The following is a 19,718-nucleotide window of genomic DNA, read 5'->3' as shown; positions in this document are numbered from 1 at the left end:
ATCACTTAGTCTTCTAGTCAAATCTTGTTCATTCTTCTTTTTGTCTTCAATGTATTTACAAAATCTGATAGTCATATCCTACATCTCATTCTTTGTTGTCATGTTCTCTTGCTTCAAGTTGTTTATCATATCATTAAGAGTTTCCTTTTCATCATTCTCATTTTGCATATTTTCACAAAGTTCTCTTCTCTTGTTTCTTGAAATAGTAAGATTTTCTTGAAGTGCTTGAATAATATCCTGAGCAGCCTTTAGATCATCTTCAAGTTTAATATTTTTCAATTTTTCTGCATCATAGTCTGAGAGAGCTCCTTCAAGTTGCTTCATCAAGTTTTCCATCTCTAGCAGTGTCAAGATCTTCCTCAAGTTGTTAGGCTTCTAAAAATAGAGGACCAAGCTCTGATACCAATTGTTAGGATTCCCATGGATACTGAGAGGGGGGGTGTGAATCAGTATCTAACCGGTATATAAATTTTCTTAACTTAAAACATGTAGAGCATATTAATATTGTGTACCGGTAAACAAAAAGTAATGCAATAAACAGAGATAAAAATAACCACATGAAAAACACACCATAACACTAGGATTTAACGAGGAAACCCGGTGTGGGAAAAACCTCGGTGTGATTTGTGTCCCACAATATTCACTTACTAGCCAATAAGAGAATATTACTACTACAAGAGGGGCCTACACATGCAGGAAGGCCAATTGCCTAGAGCTCACTGCTCAAATATAAAATAGGAAGTCTCACTGACTTACAAAATGGATTATATAAATCCAATGTCTTCTACTGCTTCAAAGTAGCATCTATAATGCCAAATCCAGTACCAGTTTTTACTCTGCTTCTTACATAAACCCTTAACCTATAATTCACATAATAGGTTTGCCTTAATTTTGCCTAATTACATTGTTCTTCCTTACACAAAATGTTCTACAATGATCTCTCTTATATAAGAGTCATTTTACATCTTGCCAAGTCGTCTTACAATGATTTTACAAATAATAAAGAAAATATATTACAACAAAAATCCTGTCGGCCTCTATGCCGGTATGCTACCTTTCACTGCTAGTGCCGGTGATCTGAGTGTCAGTTTAGAGTTTGATCTTGCTAGTGCCAGTGGAATGACTTGCCGGTGTCATAGGATTGTAAGGTTGCCATCAATGACAAAACCTTCAATCACCTACAATGTATCATTGGAGTGTGCATATGCCAACATCATGCCCCTATCTAGTGATTTCTACTCAAATTTGATCCTTGAGACTATGTCTATGTGCTTTGTCAGACCTGTAATTTGCAGTGACGATCAGATCATGTACCTACACCGGTAACTAAAAATAGGGTTTTGGGTGGCTATATGGGGTTTTTGCCTTAGTCAAATCCCTATTTTGGTGATTTCCACCTCAACAAATAGCCGATTTGTATAGTAAAATAGTGTGTACAGGAATCTTGTGTGTGTGCAAGACCCTAAAATGATGAATGCAAATAATCTAGAGTAACCCTAGTAAATCCTAAATGCTTGTAATTGACAAAGTAAATGCTCTAAATCAATGGTTCTAAGTGGTCTAAATCATAAATGTAAATCTAATAATTGATGTAATGAAGCTCATACAAAGACATTGGAAATAACATGAAATCAAACCCAACCCCAAGGGAGGGGTACAAGCCAATCTTCAGTCAGTGATCTCTTGTTGCTTTCCTATATCTTCAAAAGCCCCCAGTTGATGAAAGAATGCTTGATGAATTCTTGATAGATGTTGTTGAATGTTATTGAAGACTCCAAAACACTTGCTCTTTTACTACATAGAAGGCTTCTTGTGATTACTAGCTCTTAGCCAAAAACATTCAGGCCTTCAAATGAAGAAAGAGATCTCTTATGTATGAAACCCTAGATCTTAATTTTGTCTTTAGGCCAACCTAAGATTTGAATTTTCTACTAATTTCTTGGGGTTAAGCATTATAATATCATATAATTATGCTTCAGAAATTTCAGGAAAAATATCGGGGACCATACGTAACTTACACATGGTCCAACCAACTTTTTGTCAAATTTTTAGGGTCATTAGATATGATGATATTAGAATGAATCCCAAAGTTACATCTAATTTTGAGATGTTTTGTCATGTGAAATCGGGCCTTAAAGGTTGAAATAAGACATAATTAGGGTTTATGATTTAATGATTTATTGGAGGAATAAAATAAAAAGGGCACATTTAAAGAAAAGGGGCCCAACCTTATAATGTATGAAGTGATGATATATGAATTTAGATTTAATTAAATTAATTAATTAAATGCTTAAAGGGAATTAGAAATGCAAGATGCATGGCACACTAAGGTGGGTGCTAAACCAAGCATGGAATTGTACCACCCTAGAAAGGGTGTACAATTTACGATGTTACAAGTACAATAAGCCTCCCCAAATTATAAGTGCATATATATTGGAGACTGGTACTACCTCTTTTTTCTTGTTGTAACCCCTCCTCTATAGATTGAATCCTTTTGGTGAGATCAACACATCTATGATACTTGTAGTTTGATCAATGATGAATTCATCTTGCCTTAATACAAGCTTAGACCTCTTATGAGTCTCACTCGACTTGGGAAGCTAAACGATAATCTTTTCAGAGAATTTTCTCTTTCCTAGATTGGGGAGCTTTGTCATTTTTTCACAGTTATGATTTTATGAGTAAATTGAATGAAAAGATAATGAAAACCTTTAAAGCTTAGCACAGGCTAAATCCTATGAATTCTAGCAGCTGCAATTGACTAAGAATTTCACATGAAAGATTATAAAGTCAATGAGAATGCAATTGAAAATGCAGTCAATAATTCTTTCAAAAACCCTAATTATGAAGGCATGGGCATAAAATAAACTTTTGAGAGAATGTACAAAGCACTGCTTGAACAAATTTGAGAAAACATGGTACTAAATAGATGAAGAATTTGGATCATAATGGTAGGATGGCAAAATTAATTGCAGGCACGTATACTAGTGTGATGGCAGGAGATAGTCGTTGCATTTCATATTTAATTGTTAGGGACCTACCAGTGAATTCTAGGTCAATCTGCAATGGATCAAAGCTCAACACATCAATATTTATATCATTTTTTTTTTGTCATTGACTTTAGTCACAAAAACCCTCCCGTTGTAATCACCAATGTTACATTACTTACTTATCCATACATTCATGTTTTCATTACTATGAGATTCCATCCTTATCACTAGTGGGTCCTACATGCCACATCTATATTGAGGTTGTAGAATTAATCTGCTAGTGCACCTTGGAACAATCCCACAATCATGCAACAAACACAACCATCAATCTGATTGAAGGTGAAAGAACATTACCTATATCGGGTCCATTTGGGAAGTGTCTCATCATAGTAGAACCCTCGGGCCACATCACCGGTGGAGCTTTGGAGTTAGCTAATTCTTGTATCTTTATCAAGTTGTGCAGTTGTGTGCTTATCCCGCACTATTGATCTGGATCAAGATAATCACTATTTTCCTCCCTTTATAAAACATGGTACTAGGCCTGGCCCCCTTCTTTATGGCTTGCAATCCACATGTCAATTACTCATTAGTCTACTTGGGGAATGAATGATCTTGGTGGGGCCCTTCTTTCTTCATTTTTTGTTCAACCTTTTCAAATGGGACCCATATGATATGTAGATTCCAATACAAAACATCTAGCGGCCTCCATCTTGGCATGTCAGAGGAACATCCCATTGACACATCCACAATGACATTGCAGGATTAGTTGTGTCATGCATATTGAAGCAATTATGCAATCACATATTTCTTCACTGTAGATCTAGGTGGAGTTACATGGTGGATATGGAGCCCATGATGAAGATAAAATTGGATGGCTATCATCAAGGGGTCGATCACCGAAATGACACAAAAGGCTTCAAGAGCAAGTTAAGTGACCAGAAATGGGCAACCAATAGTCACCATCAAAATAGAACTAAAAGAATACAAAGGAGAAAGGACCTAGGGTTTAGGATTTTAAACCTAAAAGTCTTGAAGATATAAAAGATAAAATCCTAAATTCTTGAGGGAGAAAAATCAAAAAATCTAGTCCAATAGTGGCTCTGATTTGGGATACATAATGCTCTGCATTATTATGAGAATTCAAAACTTTGCAACATAGAGAAATAAAAAGAGCCATTCATAAAAGAAAAAAATGTACACTATATACAGAGTAAATAAACATGAAGGGTTAGCTAAAGAATTTTTTCAAATACTACCTGTTGGTTCCCAAAACCACAGATTGGAAATCCAAGAGCTTTGCCAAATCTCTTACTGATTTCTCAATCGGCCTTGGCCAATGAATAGGAATGGTCGAAGACCAAATTCCTCTACACTTTAGGCTCCACTAGACCTAGGTGGGTATACCCCAATATCCAAAGCATAAAGATATTTCTTTATAGTGAATTTAAACTATTTAATCTAGTTGTTTACAAGACTGGCAAACAATTTCCTACAACTATGATTTATTGACATGCTTTTAACTTGTTTGAATTTGAAGATTTGAGTATAATTGAATATGAATATAATTTATCATAGAATGTTGTTAGAACTAAGAGTAATTACGAAAGAACAAGGCAAGTAAAAACTAGTAATATATTTCTCTAGTGAGGACTTTGTGCACACTTAATCTATTCATAAGAAACTAGAAATAGACCAGTGCCTTATCTAATAGTTTACATGTCACTTAATGGACAAATACTTGCAATGTTTGGAGATAGTGTGAAGAAACAAACTATCACTACAATATCCACAATGTATTCTATGAGAACGACAAAAATAATTATGCTATCTCTATACCAACAGATAATAAAACATTGCAACAAATCTTCTTTGATTTATCCTAAATATTTTAAATCATTAACATCATATGACATGAAATGATATAAAGATGAAAATAATGGACCTTGTATATTGATTTCTAGGACCAATTGGTGTACAAAAACTGCAGACTCACATATACTTCATGATTACACTTATTTGAACAAAATGGATTTCATTTCTATGGACTTATCTTACATAACACTATAGGTTCCAACAGACTATCTGAAAAGATCATAATCTTACTTACTTTTTGTCACTCTAGAATACAAAATGACTCTCTATATATACATGCCTCAAATGATATGAATGAAAGGACACACCCTTTCATTCGTACAAACAAAGACTAACAAAATTCCTAACTATCCCTCTTAATTGCTATAACTAAAACACACAAAAATAACATAGACTAACTCTTTCCATCTAGCCATTGACCGTATTTCTAGATATGCTGAAGATATTTTTTCTCTTTATATGTAGTAGTGTTGAAGATAATATCTCTGACTGCTATCTCCATTGTAACAAAACCTTCAACCTATTCCCCTGTTTCATTCATGTCCAACGCATCCGTATGGGCAATGCTAAGGGATGAACTGAGTAGAGATCTGCATTCGGTAATCCACTGGTGCTTGTCCTTCATGACCCCTGCATAATCCACTACACTTGGAAATCCATGATTGATGATCCCTTTACACTCCTCATACTCAGTATTTAATTATGTTGCAAATCCTTGATGAGTGTCAATTAGCTTTTTAACTTTATGGATTCTTTTGTCACTCAGTGTCTAGTCCTGTAGTGGCATGTTTAACCTATCAATTATCCTCTGGTGCGATAATGTGTTATCCATGGTTTTCTAGTAAACAATCCAGAACTCCTCCAATACCTTCTCCAGATTTTCAAACCATTTTGTCAATAAGACACATGTTGTGTCTGTCCTTATGCTCTATATTCTTTCCTTCAATTTTTTGTTTTCCTTGTACAATTCTTCACACTTCTTTTTTATTTTGGATTCGTCTTCAATCTAGGGTATAGGCTGGCCCCTATTTCTCAAAAGGCCTTCATACAATGATTTATACTTTCCTACTTCTTTCATCAACATCTTCATCTCTGCTTTGTTCAATTCTGAGATATCAACTCCCATATCTATCGTGACCATGGGATCAACCTCTCCAACCTTCAACTTCATCATGTGTCCAAAAGCCTTGTCCACATCTATGATCTTTGGCCTTTTATTTGGGGGATAAAGAGCCCACAAATGCACAACCTCATCATTTGGATCATATCTTGATCCAATAAAGATGTCATTCAAGCCCTAAATGTCAAATTTGAAATCCTTCTTCTCTGAATGTAACAGGCTATCAAAAAGGAAGGACACACTAAGATCCCAGCCTAGAAATAAGATAATCCTTGCCTCTACAAGAAGCTTCCATCCCCTTTGAGGAGTCATGCTTTCCACTTCTGCATCAATATCTTCCTTCAATTTGCTAAGAATCTCTACCTCATTCTCTGGTGTTATGTCAAGCATTGCTTCTCTTAGCCTTTTCCCTTTGAAGTGATACAAGAATGACTTAAATTCCTTTGACATGATGAACTCATCATCAGACACAAAAGAGGTGTGCTCCTCTAGCCTAACATCTACATCTACTTTTATCCTCACAATCGTTATGTCTTGTGCTTCAGGCTCTTTTTCCCTTTTAGGCCTCCTAAATCTTGAAATAGCTTCATTTTCTCCTGACTTGCTCTTTGCCTCTTCTTCCTCTCCTATCTCCTGCAGCTATTGTTTCTTCTCATCCAGTTTCTATTCTTAACCTTGGACTATATGCATAGCCTCCTGGGACTCCTTGTTCCTAAAGATATCTTAGGCTTCTACATACTCATGAAAGTAATCACCAAGATTTTTCTTTTTCTTTCCGTGGTGGATATAGCCCTCAGGGTCATAGTTCATCCAACCTATGTGCTCATAGAGGTTGTAATATTCTATCAACCTCTTTTCAATGATCTCATATGCCTTTGTGGAGACAATAGTGAAATCACCAAAAATTAAGGTCCCATGCAAGAAAAGTTGCCTATGAGCACCCCCAAAATGTATTGCATTTGAGACACTCATTTGCCTTACAATCTCCAGGTAAGCAATTTTGTTAGGTGCAGGCTTCAGCAGCACATAAGGAGCTCCTTCAAATCTGAAAACTCTAACATAGGTGAAATCCTAGCACACATACCAGTCACCCCAATTGTGGTTTACTCTGGTATCCCCATGTTCATGGGGTCTAAGGAATCTTTTGATTTCCTCCAAAAAAGACCCATCAAAAGACACTACAAAAGCTCTGAATAAAGGCTACACAAAAAACTCTTCAAACTTGATATAGTGGGATCTCATGAAATGTGAATCCCACAATGACCACCATAATTGTATAGGCTTCTCCTCTTCATCTTTACCATGAATATTTAGCTTTATCTTCTTAAGCCACATTCCCCTAATTCGTCCATAAAACAAGACAACATTCATCAACAGAGAGTAAAACAAAAGATTTGTTAGGGTTGTTTTGAAGGATTAAGAAACCCTCATTTATTTTCTCAGTAATATAAGTAGCATAGTCAAATTGTCTCAGCTCATGCATCTATGTGTCGGCAGTAAGGACCAGAGGTCCTATCCGAGCTATATATGGGAATTCAACTCCTCCCACTTTACCACCCACGATATAGGCATACTGCATATACTGCCTGAAGATATTGATATCAAATGGGGGCTCGTCCTCTTCTATCAATTTTCCCTTTTCGGCCTTATAAATGGCCAAATTCCACCCATTGTACATAGTGTCCATCTTTGTATACTCTTCCTCTAGTTTCTCAAAAGACAAAGGAACATTAGATTTATAACCTAGGCCAAAAACCTCCTAGATGGTGGCTATTGAGATATGGATGAAAGCATCACCATTTGGTAACTGAATACATCTTTTTGTAGCATTGTAAGCCCTAGCCAATGTTTTCATCAATTGGACATTCACAAAGACATTAGGGACTACAAGCTTACCCAATCCAGTCGTCCATGGGTTTGAAATTGGGGCCAACTTATTTATTCTTGTATAATGATACAACAACAATTTGTGACCTCTAATCCTATTCCAGACATCGCCAATTTCTTTGAAATCATCCTCTAACTAGTCCCAGATGGGTAGGTTAACCTTTTATCTTCAGAATTTGGCTCTTGGTGAGCTCATTTGATCAATCATATCCTTGTTCAAATTTCATTCTGGCACACCTTCTCCCCCTTTAGATTTCTTAGAAGCACTTTCAGAGATTTCTATGACCTTCCTCTTGCCCTTGGAACTATCACCCTCCATATTTGAATCATTCAAGATCTTTGCAATTTGATTCTCTGTAGTTTGATTTTGCTTCAATCTCTATGTTAGCTTCAAACTATTATGCAAAATCCTTGTACCGACTCTTCATATATGGATTTGACGGATTAAAAGTATTTACTCAACTAAAATCCTGCTATGATTTGCCTCATGCGAACACCAATCTACCCATTCTCTGCATTTAATAATGGCGGGTAGATCCATTTGTAATCAGATTTTGCAATGGCTAATGGACATAACCTTTTCTGATAATTCAATCATTTGGTGTCACCCATCCTTTAGTCAATATAGGTCTTACGGATCACTTTGCCTCTTGGCTAGGTTCTACTTTCACCTTTATATCACATCAACGTAGGTCATTCCAATGTACCCTCCTTTATTCCTCTATGGTATTATGCCCATCATGTTTCCGCACAACTCCAATTATGTTCCTCGGATAGTGAAAATTTATTTCGATGAATCCTCCTTATTATTTTATATCTCATTTGTTACATTGGGTCACATTATCGAGTATCAGGACAACTTATTTTATATTTCCCCAATGATCTGATGACATTTAATTCATGATTGTGCTTCCTTTTTACTTCTCTTATCTATCGGCATATGATTTCCCGATGAAACCTCCCTCTTGGTCATTGTGTTGCAAATCTTATCGAGTGTCGGGACAACCCTTCGTCTGTTTCTCTGATGACCTGATGACATCGGGATCTAGCCTATTTGTTTCCAGATCCATCGGCTTATGCTCCCTCAATGAGGTCTCCTTCCCTATAACCACTTCAGATTCCTCATTAGGTATTGACATAGCATAAAATGTCTTCCTCCAAAGGGCCAATGTCATCCTGATGACTTTATCTTGTCACTCTTTTAGTCACTTACTTAGATGTAGGCTATCCCGATGAAACCTCATTTCCATCCATCATGATATCTACCCTATCGGGTATCGGGGGTATCTTTTTTCTATGATGTCCGATATCCCAATGATTTCAAAACATCCACTACACATTCTCCTTAGCCGGTGTAAGTCATATCAATAACCTCCTCCTCTATGCTCGACTTTGTCTTTCTTATTGGGTATTGGCGTAACCAAAAATTCCTTTCATTGATGGTTTGAGTTATCTCGTTGGCTTAATATTCCCACCTTTTGGTATTTCTTAATCAGATAAAGTCATGCCGATGACACCACCTTTGCCATCTAGCCCATTGGGTATTAGGGTAGCACGAAATATCATTTTTTGACAACCCGATGATATTTACTATCTACTTCACATTCTCTTTCATTAGTGTAGGTTATATCGATTACCTCATCAGCTACTGGCACAACATTTTTCTCATGCCTCCGATAGTGAATTTTATGCTGATGAAAACCTTCATCTAAACTTCCTTTTGGTTCTCCTTCGGAGTGATCGATCTAGGTCATGTTGATAAGTTCTCTCATTATTTATGGTTGTCGGTCTTATCGGGGTAACTTGCATTGATAGTTCAAACTTAATAATTATGCAAATGAAGCTCCTATTCATATATCACTTGCACTTGTAACCTTTTATGGAAACTCTGCATGTGCTAATAAATGACAAAGAATATCACATAGGCCTAGAGAATGCCTTATAAGGATCTGAATGCTGTCATGTAGAAATTTCCTCATGTAGTTCCTACTCAATGCCAACCCTTAGCATGCCCTAGTGGTGCTTGTCCAATTCTAAAAAATGGGTCATAGTAGGGCTTTCCTGGTACTATAGCATACTTCCTGCACATAAAATCTAGCCATAAATTCTCTTATGTTTTAAATGTACATATAAAACTTCAAAGAAATAGCACAGAATATTTTATAAAAATGTGTGCTAACAGTGGCTCTTTCTGGGGATGTATGTTCTTTTTAGGGACATAACAAGATCTCAGCTATCTCTAGAAAGTAGACCAAACCATAAACACAAATAAACCACAAAGGAAAAATAAACTCTATAGTACAAAATACTCCCTACTCCTTAAGAGAAAATATGTTTGAGGTATTGAGCATGTACTGGAAATTCCTAAATTTCACCATCATCATTCTATAAGAACTATGAATTTTCCCCTCTTTTCCATGATGACATATGGTCCTAGCCAAAGTGCTTCAAATTTTCCATGCTTTCCCTTATCTTGATCCTTTGCATTCCATTTTAGCACCCATTCTCCTTCCTCAAAATTCCTAATAGAAGCTTTCTTATCATGTAATGCTTTTACCATCTTCTACTTTTGTATATTTTTTTCTTGAGCCTCTCTTATGTACTCATCCAATTCGACCAACTGTATCATCCTATCTTCCATGAAATCAATATCCTCTAAATATTCCTCAGAAACAAATTTATACACTAGGAGAAATTTTTTTAAGGGTAATCGTGCCTCTTTACCATAAACAAGCTGATAAGGATCAAACACTATGGATCTATTGATTGTTACTCTATCTGCCCATACTGCCAAATTTAACTTTGAATCCCATGCCCTTTTATTGTCACCTAACATCCTTTTAATGTTTTTTAATAAGTTTTTGTTGCTATATTCTGCTTTTCCATTCCCCTACGGGGGATAAGGTGATGAATATGACAGTGTAATTCCATAATTTCACAAAAGTCAACAAATTCTTTGGATCTGAAACACATCCCATTATCTATAACAATTTTATGGGGTACCACAAATCTTGTCAATATATTTTCCAAAAGAAACTTTGTTACCACCTTACTTGTTGCTTGCCTTGTAGGAATTGTCTCTACCCACTTGGTAAAGTAATCAGTGGCTACCAAAATCCATTTGTGTCCTCCACTGGATTTGTTTACAGTTTCTCCTATGAAATCAACACCCCACATCTGAAAAGGTTCTTCAGTTTGCATAGGTCTAAGTGGAAGAACTCCATCATATTTAAGTTTTTCTGAAAATTTCTGGCAAGCCTCACATCTTCTAATATAAGTATGATAGTCCTTAAAAACTTGTGGCCAATAATAACCAACATTGAGTATTTTATGGGCAGTAGTTTTTGGTAAAAAATGCCCCCCACATACACCTTCATGCAATTCTTTTAAAACAGATTGAGCTTGATAAACATGCAAACAAAATAAGAGGATACCATCCCTTTTTTCCAATACAAATCACCTTTAAGCAATACATACCTAGATTCCTGAAGCTTAAGTGTTCTTGTTTGACTATTATTCAACTCCTTTGGACATTTCATGTGTTTTAAATAATAGACAACATTCTTATACCAAGGACACATCTCAATGCTTATTTGAGCCTCCTCTATCTCTATCTGATTTATTTGTGTTGCTTCCAAATTTGATTCTGTCACTAGTTTAGCCAATCCTTGACCTCTTACCAATTTAGTAATTTGGATATCAATGTTTAATTCCTGAATTTGATCGATCCATCTGCATCTTCTCCTAGTAGTTTCAGTCTGTCTGAAAATATCTTTGACTACTACATTAATGACATATGCAATGACATTAGCTCCCACTAAATATGGTCTAAGCAATTTTATAGCTTCTACTAGAGCATATTCTTGTTTCTCATTTATATCATAATTTAAATCAGAGGCTTGTAATGTCTAGCTAAAAAATGCCACTGGTTGTTCATGACCTTCATCATTCTTTTGTAACATAATTGCAACAATGGTATGAAATGAAGCAAAAGAAAATACTTGAAAAGGTTTAGAGAAGTTAGGAGACTTAAGTACATGCACTTCCTTGATGGCCCTTTTAATATTCACAAAGGCCTCAATTGCTTCATTAGTCCATTTTATCTCTACACCCTTTTTAACATCTTTACAATAGGTTTGATAATTTCAAAAAAAATTGATACAAATCTTCTAACAAAATTAATTTGTCCAAAAAATGATTGAATAGCTTTTACTATTTTAGGGATCTGAATTTTGTCAATAGTTGCAATTCTCTTAGGGTCAATCCTTACTCCATCCTTAGATACAATATGACTTATAAATTTACCTTCAGTGACTCCAAAGTGACACTTTTTTGGGTTTAGAAAAATACCATACTCTAGTGCTTTGATGAAATTTTTCTCTAAGTCATTACAATGGTTTTCTACTTTCTTGGAGTATGCAGTCAAATCATCCTGGTATACAACCAAAATGTAATCAATGAGGCCTTCAAAAGGTAATCCATGGCCCTTTGAAAAGTAGCTCCAACATTGGTAAGTCTAAATGGCATCCTGGCATACACATATGTGCCCCATGGTGTAGTGAAAGCTATTTTGTATTTTTTTGATTCCTTAACCTTCACCTAGTTGTAACCAAAAAACCCATCCATCCTAGAAAGTAATTCATTCCTTGTTACTTTCTATAGCAGAGCTTCCATATTTCATAGGGCATAATTAGCTTTCAAGGATGATATAATTAGATTTCTAAACTCCACACACAATTTGATATCACCGTTCTTCTTTCTAACAGGCACCAAGTTGGACACCCATGTGGAATGCCTTGTAGGATCTATAATCCCCACATTCCTCATATTCATCAATTCTTCCTTCATTTTGGGAGCCAATATGGGATTTATAGGCCTTTTCTTTTTCCTAAATGGTTTTGCATCTAGTTTCAGTGGGATTTCATGTTGGAACAAATCCTCTCTATATGCCTTGAGATCATCAAATGACCAAGCAAAACCATGTCTGTATTTTCTTAATGCATTTACCAATGCAGTCCTAATTTTTAGTGTAAGCTTCCTCCCAATGTAAACCTCTCTAAGATTATTCTCACTTCCCAAATTTACTTTTTCTACTTCCTCACAACTTCCAGTGTTGGGCTTGAAATTTGTCATGTCCTTATTATCGAACATCCTTTCTAATTCCACCAACCCTTTTGGAATATTATTTGTTTAAAGTGGTAAGATTTTTTTCAAAACAAAGATTCCTTACCATTCTCCTCTTCCACATATGTATTCCAATCCATATGTTGGCCTTCATATTGATCCTCACAAAATAGGAATTTCAAAAGATCCATGTCATCATCAAATATCTGCCAATTTTTAATGTTATCTTGTACTGCAGGTCTAACTTTTATTTCAACTTGGGTGATGTCATCAAAAGGAATATCATTATGCTTAATTGCTAAGTTAACCATAAAATCAGCCAAAATATTGTTAGATCTTTCAATCCATGTTAATGAAAATGCATCAAAAAAGTCAATTGAATCCCACACCTCATTTCTGTAATTTTGAAGCCTTACATTTTTAGTGGCAAACCTTTCCCTTACTTGAGATACCGCTAACTCTGAATCACCATAAACTATCAGTAATTTAATGCCATATTTACTTGCCATCCTAAGGCCTAACAAGAGTGCTTCATATTCAATGACATTGTTTGTACATTCAAAAGCTAATAGAAAAGAATATTTGAATGATATTCCATTAAGAGAAATAAAAACTACTCCAGCTCCATTTCCTTCTTTACTGCGAGCACCATCAAAATACATTTTCTAAATCTTGTCCTCATGAAATTCAATAGTATTTTTAAACTTGTCAGTTTTGTATTGGATGGGTTTATAAATACTTACCTGGAAGTTATCTATATCTGTTTGGAGAAAACATGTTGTCTCATTTGGATCAACCTCCTCTATCAAGTAGAATGATCTCGGTTCTCTATCAATCCTTACATTGGCCCCTTTTACTGGGATGGTTTCATATGAAAGATCTAGCTAGACATGTCCACCCACCAAATTTGACCATTGCCTTGATAATAACATCCCATAATTTGGTGGAACTTGCACAATAGTGATGTCTATTTTATATGACGTATCAGGGCATGCTAGAAATCGAAACTCTACATCCTTCATAATTCCAACAACTGGGACTAATCTATTATCCATAGCATAGCATTTCCCATAGGGAGTGTCCACATGCATCCCAAGTTATTTCATGACATCTTCTGGCATTATGTTCACGACTGCACCTAAATCTATCATACAATTCTTGACCATTTTATTGTTAATCATCAAAGTCAGATAAAAAGGATCAACCTGGGTAAGATTCTTAGTGATAGAAGTTCCCAAATAGACAATAGGTGGATCTTCATCTTTTGGCTTATGATCCTCTTTATTTACTTCACCAACGATAGACAAAATCCTGATTGTTTCATGTTTGTAATCAAGAAATTTCATTACTTCAAGCAAGGGCACATATATTTTCACCTGTGATAAAACCTAAGACATACACGATCCACAATTTGAGAGTGGCTTACTAATCTATTTCATTTTAATTGGCTTTGTTAATTTAAGAGGTTTTGTTTGTTTGTCCTTTTCTACTACAACTTCCTTTTTGTTGTCAGCGATGGTGTCTTTGTTTCCACTAGCTTTAGGAACCTTTGCAAATATCCCAGATGGCTTACCTTGTTCTGGGTTCACTATTATGTTTCTTAATTGATAATTTCTTTTTGCATGAGCTACTGCTGCCATCATAGAACCCCCTCTTTAGTGATCATTAACTGATTCCAGAAGGTTGCAGAAGGTTTAAGTCATGTATGCAAGTATTATCCGGAAGATCTGATGAAGATTTAAGGCTTTGGTAAGTGATTTCATGAAAATCAAGATAACCGATTGAAGCATTTATTACAACACAAAATTAGGTTTTTAGGGGTTAAAAAGGCATTTCAAAGGTTTATTTTTTACAATTCAATCAAGAGAAAAGAGCAATGCAGCAAAGAGAGGAGTTTTAGTAGCAAAATTCGAGCTTGAAGCAATCAATCAGTGATTTCTTATACCTAGTTTGGAATCAAAAGTTATTTTCTGTTTGAAGCTATCTTTTTGATCCATATTTCAAAATGGTATCTGCATCTACATCTAGTGTTGCAACTCCATTGATAGTCAAAATTTATGAGAGGGCAAGGCCCATGCTCAAGAGGTACCCATTCAAATCCATTGCGGATAATTTGGAAGGTGCATTTTCTTCTATTCTATATGGTGTACTCCACAACGAGGATATTAGGGAATACATTCATTGCAACATTGAGGAGCTTGGGAATGCAGACATACTTTCACTATACACCAAGCACATGATGGATAGTCTAGGAAATTTGAAGCTAGAATACAAGTCACTACAAGATAAGGGTTTCATCCAATTCATCCATTTCCCAGTGTTTGATGAACAAGAATGGGTTCAATATATTTTGAGTTGAATCCACAATAAATTCATGTGGTTGGACCGACCTCATAAGATCACTAAGCAGACCATTGAAGAAATAACCTATTTGAAAGCAACCGGTGAGGTCCCTAACCTAAGGAAAGTATGAAACCCTATGGTAACAAAGGTTACTGAATCTCAATTTGACAGTTGATTGGTGACAATAAATGACATCATTAAACATGATGTTAGATTTTCCTTGATGATTATTTGATACAAGGTATATCAGTCAAGCAGGCATAATTTTGTATCTAGTACTACTATAGTTGCAGCTTATAAGATACTGAAGGAAGACAAGAGGCATGACCTATTCTCAGTGCTTCTTAGTGAATTATTAAGAAACCTAAAGAAGATTAAGAAGGACAAAAAGAATGTGTTCAAGTATGGTTCCCTAATTGTTTTCCTAGCACTGTATTTCTTGAGTGAGATCCCTAGTATTGGGAAGATTCAATGAGGTTATGATAAATCAGTGGTCATTCAGATTAAGGAAGGATTGCAGGGATTAGGTAATACTTCTATCCAAAAATCAGCTTTGTGGGGATATTTCAAATATTTTCAAGCCACGATGCATAATAGGGAGAGGAAACCTACAGAAATTGTTGATAAATATGATAAAACTATCTGCTTCATGGTCGATAAGGACCAATGTCATATGGAGGAGTTTTAACCAAGGACTATTTGGATCATGCCCATGGGGTATGAGGTGGATGTTCTTACACTTGATGTATATTCTTAACATATATTGAGTCAATCGATAGATGACAAGGAGGAGAGATTTGGTACTTGTCAAGAGAAAGACCTTATCTTGCACAAAAAGTTTATTGGACCTACTAGAAAGAGAAAAGTAAAGAGAGAAGTTGAGGAGCTAGAAGAATAGATGGGCTTATCCAAGGAGGCAATGCAAAAGGAAAGAGATCAGAACATCCAGATTGAGGAAGACATGGTGAAGACAAAGAAGACTAATCCTATTGTCATTCCTCTAAAGTAGGTCAAGCCAAAGTAGTCTCAGTCTACACCTACTTACGGTGTGCAAATGCCCATTCCTCTACCTAAATCACAATCTACATCATCAACTAGTGGGGCAGAGAAGAGGAAGAAGGATAAATATTAGAGAGTATATGTTTCTACCACAATTGAGGACATGGAGATAGAGTATGATGAGGCAGTCAAAGAGGTGGAAAATATAGCCACCTATGCTAGAGTGGTGAAGAAGCCACAATATGGTGGAGCTCATCAATTAAAGAAGATAAGAGATGAAAGTGAACCATTTAGAAAGGAAAGAGCCAACAAGATGTATAAATCTAAGTTAGATGAAGCTCTTAAATTTGGTAAGATATAAGGTACATTCGAATTAGTGCCCCTCTCAACTTATCTATATATTATGAGAATTATGATGATAAGGATCAGAGAGAAGTTGAAGAAGCCATTGTAGAGTATATGGATGTATATAGCAAGACATTAATAGAACTCACATCTATGATCCCTAAAAGCCTATATGACATTTTGGATGCAAGAAGTCTTACCACTAGTCAAGAGGATGATAAAATAAAAGAATATGTGCTAGTAAATATATCCTCTATTATTTCTAGAGATGAAGTCACGTAGTTACTAAAACTTTCCAAGGATATATTATGAAGAAAGAAAAGGGTGAACAAGCTTATGGTAGGGAAGAAATATGAAGTGATCAAGGAAACAAAAACAATTTAGAGACAATTTTTGATAGATCAAAGAGTTGATGTGAATCTAGAAGAACCCAATCAAGGCACAATTGTTCTAGAAGTAAATAATGTTATCCCCAATAAGAAAAAGGATTAGTCTCTTGAGAAATTTACTCTAGAAGGATAGTATAATGATCAAACTCTAGCTAATAATGATGATGGTGCAAATGATACCTCTGGTGATGTTGTTCAAGATCCTTCGATTATAGAAGTTGTGTTCAAAAAAGTAGTTGAGGAGTCAGTAAATATGGATAAGGATGTAGATGATGGTAAGAATGATGGAAAGGTTGAGAGTGCATATAAGAAGAAAGGGGAGGAGAAGGCAGATCAGGCTCCAACAATAGTGGCAAATGACACTGGTGTTGTTAAAGGGAAATGAGTTAATGTTGATCCAGATGATTTTTGTCAAGACCCAATCGACTTGAGTTCTCTATCTCCTATTCAAGCACTCAAATTGGCAACCCTGGCTCAATCCAAAGCTAGCGAGGACTTGCTCAAGTCCCATTCTGTAGACAAGGAGCTAATATCATTGCCATGGGATATGTTTGATTAAATCATGCTATCTTTCAAACTGAAGTCATCTGATCCCTTCAACAAAATCAAAGGTTTGTTAGGTGTTGTTGGTACTCACTTTAACTCTTTAGAGAAGGCCACAAATATTAAATTCTTGAATTAATTCAATGCAATGAAGCTACAACAATGTTTGAGAATAATTGAAGATGATAGAGTTAGTTTAGTTACTGCACTAAAAAATATTCAAGATGCAATTGATGAAGCAGGTAATATATACAAGTCATGTCTAATTTTTCCCAAGTTCACTATAGACATTGATAAGTAGATAAGGGAGTGTGAAGGTTAGATAGAAAGCATATCATAGTCTTACTCACCACAATCTACTATGGCTAGCAAATTGGACCCCCAAGTTTTGAGTACTGAGCAAAATCAAGTTCTTAAGTCAAGAAAAGGAGAGATTTTGGGTAAAGTAGAAGAGTTATGGAGTCTTATCACTCCGTGGATAGATTGATTGATGAGTAGTATGCATGATGTTGAAGATGCACCGAATAAACCTGTTTTGGTAGATGAAAAGGGAGAAAAATGCATGTTTACCTTTTCAGCATGATGATAAGTTTTTTGGAGAGTTTAAAGAAGGCATGGGATAATCATTTACTATCCCTTAGAACAATTTTTATAGACATTTTGAAGTTTTTGTGAGAAACTTGTATATAACCTTGTACATCAATCTTTGGCATTTTTTTCAAAGGGTGATAGAATAGAGTGAAAAATGGTGTAGATACTTAGGGGGAGCTTGTATATTCCTTGATAATTTAAAATTTTGTAGTCGTTGATGTATAGTTTGTTCAGTTCATTTTTCACAATGTTGCCATCAATGCCAAAGGGGGAGATTATTGGAAAATGAAATTGTTCCTGGTGACTTCGGTGAAGACTGATGCATGATAGATGATTAGGGGTTGTCATTGATGGCAACTTAGTTTGTAGATCCTATTAGGTATACATAGAATTGCTTTACTAGAAGTATTTATGTTCGTAAGGCATAAGTATGGATGGTGGAACCTAGTTATTGGTAGAACATGAGATCATAGTGTACATCTTGGTTTCTACGATGTATTTTTGGTTGTGGTGATGAATACAATTGGTTCGAGGCTCAAGACATATTATTTTGTGATCATAATATCCGGTGGTGAATTGTGTAAAAGTTTTGAGCTCTGGTATCCAAAATTTTAGTTAGGGAAGAGCTATTTTGGAGTAACATGTATTGCGGATTTGTTGGGATGATTTAGGTGATCAATTTTCCATTTGTAGTGATTGAACCAACTTATGGGAAGATTTTTATCATCTTTTTTTGGTCCGTATTTAGATTTGTGATCAAATTAAGCCGACTTTGGTGGAACACATTTCATGTTGCGTGTTATGCAGTTTTTGGAAGCCGACTTAGTAAATGTTTCTTTTTGGTGATGCAGATATATAAGATTGCTTTGGATGATGCATCTGGTGAGATATGTGATGTGGTAGATTGTTTTGGAGCGATTGAGTGTAGTTTCACATGCACATCTTGATCCTAGTTGATCTGGGAAGCAGTTGTAGAGTAGATAAGCAAATCAGTAACAACGGATCATTTTGTACTTAACCAGAACTATTTTTTGGCATAATCAGATGCTATTTTCCATTTCACACCTTGTTATAATTAGTTTGTAATCACCTATAAAGAAATGAGCCTTCCTCCGGGTTTGTAGCTCAGTTTTTATAACTTTAGCATTAAGCTCTAGGCAGTGTGCTTGAATGCAAGTACAGTCCCCTTATGTAATATTGTTTTTCTATTGGCCATAGTGGAATAATATTGTGGGTTCAAATCCTACCATGGTTTTTCCCTTTTGGGTTTCCACGTAAAAAATATTGGTGTTATGGTTGTGTGGATTCCTATTTTGTGTTGCTACACTTTACTTTCTTTCTTATGCATCTAGTGGCTAAAGAATCAGAATAACAAGTTTAAAATTTGTAGAATATTCATTCACCCCCTCTCTCAGTGTTCATTTATTCCAATAGTTTCTGATACTCTTTGTCTACAACATCTGACCTAGCAACATTCATTTTGGTCATACCACTATCAAGCCTTGAGAGGACATC

The sequence above is a fragment of the Cryptomeria japonica genome, chromosome 9, assembly GCF_030272615.1.
Source record: "Cryptomeria japonica chromosome 9, Sugi_1.0, whole genome shotgun sequence".
Taxonomy (NCBI): Eukaryota; Viridiplantae; Streptophyta; class Pinopsida; order Cupressales; family Cupressaceae; genus Cryptomeria; species Cryptomeria japonica.
Note: the sequence above shows the minus strand (reverse complement) of the source record.